Raw genomic sequence first — 9248 nt, forward strand, 5'->3', positions numbered from 1 at the left:
CAAAATAGGTCTCGTAGTCAATTTCTCTTTCAATGTCCGAAAGGCAGTCACCTCTGTGGGTCCCCACGAAAAAGGTACTCCTTTCTGTGTCAAGGTATGCAAAGGGGAAGCAACCTCTGCAAACTTTCGTATGAACCGCCTGTAGTACGAACACAGTCCCAAGAAGCTTCTAGCTTCATGGACATTCCTCAAATCGGGCCAATCACGGATAGTCTCTATCTTGGCCGGGTTCATTTGCACTCCTACTGTTGACACAATGTGTCCCAAAAAGTGTATCTCTGGTAGGAAAAATTCACTTTTCTTAGCATTAATCACTAATGTGTGATCTCGTAATGCCTGAAAGACTTGAAGCAGATGATCTCTGTGTTCTGCCTCATTCTTCGAGAAAACAATGATGTCGTCAAAGAAAGTGCCAACGAATAGCCTGTACTCTCGAAAAATCCTATCCATCATCCGGTTAAATGTCGTAGGAGCATTGGTTAAGCCAAAAGGCATCACCAAAAACTCAAATAACCCAAAAGTCGTCCGAAAAGCTGTCTTGTAGACATCTCCTTGTGCTATCTTGATCTGATGATATCCACTCTTCAAGTCAATCCTGCTAAAGCACGAGGATCCCTGTAACCTGTCGAGTATATCATCGATCCTAGGAATCGGAAATCTGTTCTTGATGGTGATTTCGTTGAGAGTGCTATAATCGATGCACATTCTCCAAGATCCGTCTTTCTTCAAAACCAACAACACTGGAGAGCAATACGGTGAAGTACTAGGCTGGACAAGACCCTTTTCCAAGGGGTCTTTCACTGAGTTCATAATCTTTTCATTCTGTACTCGGCTCACACGATAAGGTGGCCGATTCGGTGGCGTGCTTCCAGATTTCAGATCAATGGTATGATCTTCAGGCCCTCTCAAAAGCAATCGGCATGAGCATGGAGAAAAAAAATCTTGGCGTTCTTTTCTTCAGGTCAAAACATTTTCAACTTTTATCCATCGTTCAGTTCTCCCAAAAGAATGAGTAAGAAAACTGAAGTTCATCAACTACAATCTCTAAGCCCTTCATTCATCAAAGTCGCTTTCTCGGCCCGATAGTCAACCACGGCGTAGTTCTTGTGGTACCAAGAGATCCCGAGTAGAACGTCACTCGCATGCCCTGAACACCCCTGTCATTGCAAACGAAGTTTGCCAATGCTCGGTGTAATGGCAACATCCCATCCGAGTGCCAGTCGAACTACCTCCGCCTGTGGCGCCAGTCTGTCGGGCGTAGTTCCAAATCGAGCCGCCAATTCCAAGCGAAAAGAAGTTGACCTTGGCTCCTTCAAAAGAGCTTTCTGATCCTTCACTTTGCCCCAAAAAAAGCGGCAAAGTTTGTACTTTCATTCATTTGATTCGGTGCAGGTCCCACGCCATGTGGTACCAGTTCTGCTTTTCTAGCTGCCTTTTTTGCCACATTCCTCAGCTGCTCTCAAACTCTTAGGCCTGTCGTCGTCTTTTCATTCTGTTCTTTCTGTGCCTTATCACGGCACTCGGCGGAGATATGTCCATGTTCCCCGCATCCAAAGCACTTTGCCTCTCTGATGAAGCGAGCTCTCTCCTCAAGAGTAAGCTTGGGTCGTGTATCCTTTTTTTTCTCTAGGTTGCTCTTTTTCATTCTACTTTCATTCCCAGAAGTCTGTTCGGCTCCTTGTGTCATGGCCTTATCTGTCGGGTAGGTCAAACTGCCAGAGTGAATGGCAAAGCCCCGCTTCGCATGACTCATCAACTCCTGAATAGAGACTGACTTCTGTTCCAAGCAGTGATCTCGGATCTCTGTAGGTAGACCCAAGGTAAACCGCTCAATCTGTTCTCTGAACGAGATCTTCTTGAATGAAGAGGCGGGTAGAAAAAAGCTCCAGAATCTTTCACAATAAGCATTGATTGTATCTTTCTTGGTCATCCGAAGATGGTTCCATGCAGCTCGTACATCTCGTTCATATTCTTGCGTCAACCAAGAAGAAATAAAAAGCTTCTTAAATTTCAGCCATTTAACTGGCGCACTCTTGTTAAAAGAAGCGTGGACCACCAAGTACGAGCATTCCCCTTGAGGTAAGAGGTAGCTCTCTGAATCTTGGAGTGCCCTGAATAGCGTCCTCCCGCGAAAGCGATGTCAAACTGCTGAATAAAAGACAAAGCCTTCGAAGCATCTGAGTATCCTGAAAAGTATCAAACTTGATCGAGTGGCCACCTTCCTTAAACTCTCGGACTTTCTTGCTTTTATCTTCGAGAAAGTCATACTGGTTGGCTTTGTAAAAATTCTTCTTGTTCACATAAAACTTTCCGTCATCGGAATCTGAGCTGTCTGTAGACGAGTCCTCAATAGAACTGTCAGTCTCTAGGCGAGATGTAGCCTTCTTTGCCTTTTTCTTGCCCTTTCCGAAGCTTTGTGTCTTGCTTTGTTTTTTGCTTTTTTTCTGTCTTCTTCGCTCGAATCCGAGGAGCTAGAAGAACTGTCAGAAGAAGAAGAAGAAGAACTAGATAGGTCTTCAAACTTGACGCGCTTCTTCAATTTCTTTGCCATGTCAAATGTCGACCGACGACCCAAATATCCCGGGAAGTCAGTGCCTTTCGTCTGCTTTTTGCCGTGCTTTTTGGCTTTCTTTTGCGTGTCAAAAAGCTGAGCAATCCGTGCATCAACCACGTTCTCCAGTTCCTTCACCGTATATTTCTTGGAGACAGAAGGTTTCTTGAGAGCGGGTTTCGGGAGTGGTGTTGTGGTTCTCTGCCACTCCATCTGTACCTCTTTCAAAGAGGTCTGGTTCATATATTTTGCCATCTTCGAGTCCTTGGCAAAATTAAGCATCATCTTTGTTGCATCGCCAGTCAATTGACGACGCTCCATCTCTCTTTGCTCCGCCTGAGTAGGCCGAGGCGGGCCATACTCTCTGTCTGAATCTTCGTTGTGATCCCAGCCTGCATCTCCAGATGCAGAGGGAGTCGACTGATCATTGCCTGAAGCCATAAGTGCCGCGGAAAAAAATTCGGGGATCGGATTTCCCGTAGAAGAGAAATCGGCCGTGCTCTGACACCACTGTAACAGACATGGACACTCCAAGTCAAGAATCAACCGCGACAGCACCAAATAACCACTTCAAAACAATTCACAGATCACAATAGATTTGCACTGGCCCGGTGGAGTTCCGTGCCTAGAGCTATTGGCCCCAAAGACTGGCGCCCCTTTCGGTATTTCTTTTTGTATTAATCAATCATCAAAGTACAAGAGAGCGGTTAGGGTTTCAGTCTCAGACTCTGCGTCCAGATGCTCTGAGAAGTGAGGCCCTCACCACTAATTTAAAGGTTACAAGGGATGCCCAAAAGCAGAGCCCCAAAAGCTTTTAAAATCAAAAGCATCAGTTCTCTCTCTCTCTTAGAGAGTCTTTTCTCTTTTTTCTTTTTTTTAAAAAGCAAAAGCAAAATTCGCGTCGCTCATCATTTTCCACAAAAAAAAAAATTAATAATCCGCCTCCGCGATTTCCGGAATTTAGCGTTTCTAGCAAAAATTAGGGTTTGCAAGAATTTTAGGGTTTCTGGCAGAAATTACGGTTTCTGCTGCCCGCCACGTCATCACTTTGTGACAGATTTCATGCATTTGTGACCACCCAAACAGGTAGAAAGCTAAAATGCTTGCGTACAGACAATGGGGGGTAGTACACAAGTGCTGAATTTAACAAGTTTTGTGAAAATTTGGGCATTAAGAGGGAGCTTACTGTGCCATATAGCCCCTCTTCTGATGGTGTGGCTGAAAGATTCAATAGCACACTTTGTGAGAGGGTGAGATGCATGCTATCCACAGCTAATCTCTCTCATGGATTTTGGGGAGAAGCTTTGAAAACTGCAGTGCATATATACAATCGATCCCCTCACATGTCTTTGAAACGTGACATCCCTGAAGAGGTTTGGTCTGGCAAGCCTGATGTAAACCCATTGCCGGATAATGTGGATCATTGGGTGAGGCGGTCTACTCGTCAAAGACGGCCTGTGAGTCATATAACCCCTCTTTGCATTACATTATGTTGACAGATGAGGGAGAGCCTCTTACGTATAAAGAGGCAAAAACATGTGAGCTTAGCGACAAGTGGGAGCTTGCTATGCAGGAAGAGATTAAAGCTTTGCATGCTAATCACACTTGGATTTGGTTGACTTGCCCAAAGGAAGGAAGGCTATTCCTAACAAATGGGTGTATAAAATCAAGACTGTTGATGCAAAACCCAAGTATAAGGCAAGGCTTGTTGCAAAGGGATATGTTCAAACCAAGGGCATAGACTTTCAAGAAGTGTTCTCTCCTGTTGTGAAGATGACCACTTTGCGTGTATTGTTTGCCATAGTGGCTGCTCTTGATTTGGAAATTGGACCAAATGGATGTACATACCGCTTTCTTGCATGGTGATGTGGAAGAAGAGCTTTACATGAAGCAACCCAAGGGTTTTGTTATCCCTAGCAAGGAACACTTGGTATGTATGCTCAATAGAAGCTTGTATGGGCTGAAACAATCATGTAGACAGTGGTACAAGAAGTTTGATCGCTTCATGCTTAAACATGGTTACAAAAGAAGCCATGCAGACCATTGTCTGTATACCAAACGTGATGAGGATGGCAGCCCTATCATTCTTGTGCTCTATGTAGACGATATGTTGATAGCTGCAAAGAAAAGAAGCATTGTTGATGCTCTTAAAGGACAGCTGAAATCTGCGTTTTCAATGAAAGACCTTGGGGCAGCTGAACATATACTTGGAGTGCGTGTTACACGGCAAAGAGACAAGCGCCTAATGTATTTGTCGCAAGAAAAGTACATTGAAAAGGTGCTGGACAGATTTAACATGGCTGAAGCAAAGCCTCTTGGTGTGTCATTACAGCCATATGTCAAAATCTCCAAGGATGATTGTCCCAAGTCAAAGGAAGAAGCCAATGACATGCAAAGTGTGCCTTATGCTTCAGCTTGTGGCTACTAGGCCTGACATAGCCCATGCAGTGGGAGTTGTGAGCCGGTTTATGGCTAATCCAGGCAGGTTGCATTGGGATGCAGTGAAATCCATTATGAGGTACTTGAAAGGGACTAAAAACAAATGCCTCTGCTATGGTAAAGGACCAATGGAGTTGAAGGGATTTTGTGACTCTGACGTGGCTAGTGATGTGGATACACGAAAGTCCACAAGTGGCTATGTATTTACTCTTGCGGGAGGTGTTGTTTCATGGTGTTCTAGATTGCAAAAGATTGTTGCATTGTCTACGACAGAGGCTGAATATATTTCAGCCACTGAGGCTTCCAAAGAAGCTATTTGGTTATCACGCCTATGCAATGAGTTTGGTTTGCCTGCCAAGGCACCTATGCTTGGTTGTGATAGCCAGAGTGCCATATGTCTGGCAAAGAACGCCATGTTTCATGCACGCACAAAGCATATTGATGTGCGGTATCACTTCATACAAGAAGTGCTTGAGGATGGCCTTATTACATTGGTTAAGGTCCATACATCACAAAATCCAACAGATGCTCTCACAAAGTGCTTACCCAAAGCACAACATCATCTATGCATAGAGATGGTGGGAGTCACGTAGCTTAAAGGCGCCATTTATGCCTTTAAGTGGGAGGTTGTTCGGTTAAAGGCCCAAAAGGCCCCCTTATAATGTACATTTTAAAGGTTACTAACCTTTGGCCACTAACTTATAAATTGGTCCTATACTTTTAATAAAGGGAACAAGTGAGTAAATTAACTCACTTATCATTTCCCCTCATCTCACATGTAGCGTGCCCTCACTCTTCTGGTAGCGCTTCCTCTCCTGTTGGCCTTCGCCTCCCCTCTCTGCACACACACTGCACTTTCTCGCGTGCTCTTTCACTTGCTTACACCGCCGCGCGCTCATCAGGGTTTTACAACGTCTCCGGTGTCGTATTCTCTCTCTATCTCTCAGTCTCATACACCTTCACCCACAATGTCCATTCACTTTGTTTGTGTTCATTGCACTCTCTTACTAAAGGAACGGAAGGCTCTCCCTTCCGTAAGTAAAAGGAACCCTTGAGCACAGTTCGGAGCACTCATCTTGAGCAAAGTTCAAACATTCATTCCGCTGCACCTAACATTCTCCCTTGCCTTATGTAACGCAATAATTTGCTCTGGCGTATCTCTCTCTCTCATTTGGCACATATGGTAGTGCCCCACTAGATGGGCTTTCCAATTGACCATGTACAGTTTAGAGGGTTTTATGTGCGTTTGCCAAGGCAAGAGCCTTCTGAACAGGTACAGGATTCGTTAATTGCTAATCGCAAAGAATTGCAAAAACGGAGAGTTTTCTCGCGTGGAAACTCGTCCATTTCCAAGGGGAACTATTCCATTGCGTGCGGGAGCGTCTGAGGCACGCATAGACGTGTTCGCTCCACACCAAAATATCCAAAACAGGAAATTATAGCCTGCTGTCTTTTTCTGCAGGTTTAGGGTTTTGCACCTAAACTGCAAGAGAACACCGCCAGGGGAGCCTCAAGAAAGCCTCGGGATGCGTAAACAGGGCTTAGGACACTCGACAATGGTGAAACGAGGAATTACAAGCTTGCTGAAATTGAAGGATTTTGGCGTCGATGTGCTGCCGAAATTGGGTCAAAAACCTGCAATTACAATCATGGACAGGTTCAGATAGCTTGGTGAGAGTTAGGTGAAAGTGTACGGATCGTTTATTTGCAATAAAAATAAAGAAATACCGAAAGGGCGCCAGTCTTTGGGGCCAACAGGGTGTCGCTATCTGCTTGGTAACACTCTAGCTACCAGGCCGTGGTTTGTTTTTAAGTGTTATTCCAGTCACAAAATTATTCGTGACGTTTCCTTTGTGTCATAAATTTTAAGTGAAGATCGGATGAAAGCTAAAGTGTCTACCGCCCTACGGGCTGGTTTCACACTTCCACTGCACCTTACAAATTTCCAATTCAATGTACATCTTTTCATAAAGTCATTCAATAGAATACTCTCACAGCCTGTTAGAACCACTAAAATCCCATGGACAAATTAGTGACTTTATTCCCTCTAGGCAATCTGTGACAAAGGAGTGGAGTGGCTCCCCTCTTGTGCAACGCGCTTGATTACACCTGCTGCTTTGACGTGCACTTAGAGAATAAACAATGCTAAAACCAAAAGCCTTAAGCTACAGCTCTAGTACTAAGGAGAATCTACTTAGTTTTCCCCCATCTATTTTTCATCGAGAACCGGATAGTTCCTCTCTCGGACCAAATTATCGGTGAACCAACTTACCCTTCTGTTTATTTTCCATGTGCCCTATGACCTAATGGTTGCTTCTCTAGCTCCTTGTCCACTTGGCCATCACTCTGAATCTTTGCAACTCTTTGATTTACCTTCATCTAATTCCTTTGTTTCTTTCTTTGGAGACTAAGGGAAGATATACCCCTCTTTACCACAGCCAAAACACTTGCCCTCTTAAAGTATTCAACACGCTACTCTTTTGTCAATTTGGGACAGGTGGATTTCTTCTTTTGCATCTTGCCCTTTTTTTGCTCCTTGGAAGACTCCCTCCCCGTTTACTCCGACATTGGTTTGTCCGTTGCGTAAGTCAAGGAGCCTGCGTGCATCGAGAAACGATCATTTGTGTATTCTATAAGCTTCTTAATGCTTTTGGACTTTTGCTTCAAGCAATGTCGCCGAATGTCTTTAGGCAAATCCGCAACAAAATCGTTCCATCTGCTCCAAAGAAGGAATTTTCCAAAAAGAAGCAATTGGCAAAAAGGTATTGTCACAAAATGATGACATGGCATGTCCACCCGAAAAACGAAAAGATGTCAAAGATTATAAGTTGTTCCAACGTATAGGGTACCCGTCCGATGGGGCCCAAAGGACACTAGAATAAATAAAAAGGCAAATCGCGTGGACGTGCTAACGTGGTAGGGTTGTTCGAATGCTTCACGTTTTTCGTTGGCTGCTAACATGGCACCATAGTGGTCTCGTACGGTCTTGTACACATACGATGATGTGCGGTACTAAACGAACTAAAAAATATTAAGATGTACGACGACGTTACGTACGTTCAAAAAAAAAAACAAAGAATTCTTACATCTAAGGATTAGGCCCTTGGGTTTAAACTTTACACTTAAAGAAACTTGACGTTATGAGATCTTCAATGGGAGCTTGAGAGGGAGAGACCCAATGGAGAGAAGATGGCGAGGCAAGACTCTAGTCTCTAGAGCTTGTCACTTGAGAGCTGGAACATGGAAGCATTGAGCAGTGAGAGCATTGAGAGTTTGAGAGCAATGAGCATTGAGAGCTTGGAAGTGTTGGAGAACAAGATGGAGAGGCATTGCTTAAATAGGAAGAGAGGCTAGAGCATGAGAGAGAGAGAGCATGGATGATGACTCTTGATGAGAGGGGCAGAGCGTGGGGGAGAGGGAGAGCATAAGAGAAGTGGAGCCCTAAGCACAATCAATAGAATCCAATGTTTTAAGTGTATTGAATTGGCGCTCCAAACAGCCCCAAAAGTTGCCCTCGATGGCCCTTAGTCAACAGTCAAGAGCTGCCAATGGCAACCCAAAATTTTTGGGCTGCTCTTCAAAATGCCCCTCACTGTCAATTGTGAATTTTGCTTTTTTTTCTTTTTTTTTTTAACGAGAGGCGGACGTGACCTGCAAACGGAACGAAACGTTCCATACCATTTACGAAAACTACTCTGCATGGCACTGTACGGAATTTGATTTATTTGTTTTTGGCGGTAGTTTTTGACCATATGCTTTTGGAACCTGTAGCTTTTCATGTGATTTGCTTTTGGGGCTCTACTTTTTGAGGCATTGTACCCTTGTAAGAATAAAAGAGCCCTTGGGGCCTCACTCTGCAGGGCATCTGGACGCAGAATCTGAGAAATACCGAAAGGGGCGCCATACTTCGAGGCCAATACCTTTGCGCACGGAACTCTGTTGGGCCGTGTCAACTCTGTCTCTCTCTCTCTCTCTCTCTCTCTCTCTCTCTCTCTCTCTCTCTCTCTCTCTCTCTCTCTCTCTCTCTCTCTCTATATATATATATAATATATACACACACACATATATATATTATATATTATATTATATATATATATATATTAAAGTTCAATGATTATGTTCGTGTGTTGCTATTGATTTCTCGCTTGGAGTGTCCAAGTCTGTTACGGTGGTATCAAAGCTCAGAAAGATTCTTCTTCTACAAAGGATCTGATCCCTTCTGCAGCACACCCAGATTCTCAAGGAGAACACGACAAAA

This window comes from Adiantum capillus-veneris, unplaced genomic scaffold (genome assembly GCF_014529385.1).
Source record: "Adiantum capillus-veneris isolate H3 unplaced genomic scaffold, ASM1452938v2 Hic_scaffold_325, whole genome shotgun sequence".
NCBI lineage: Eukaryota > Viridiplantae > Streptophyta > Polypodiopsida > Polypodiales > Pteridaceae > Adiantum > Adiantum capillus-veneris.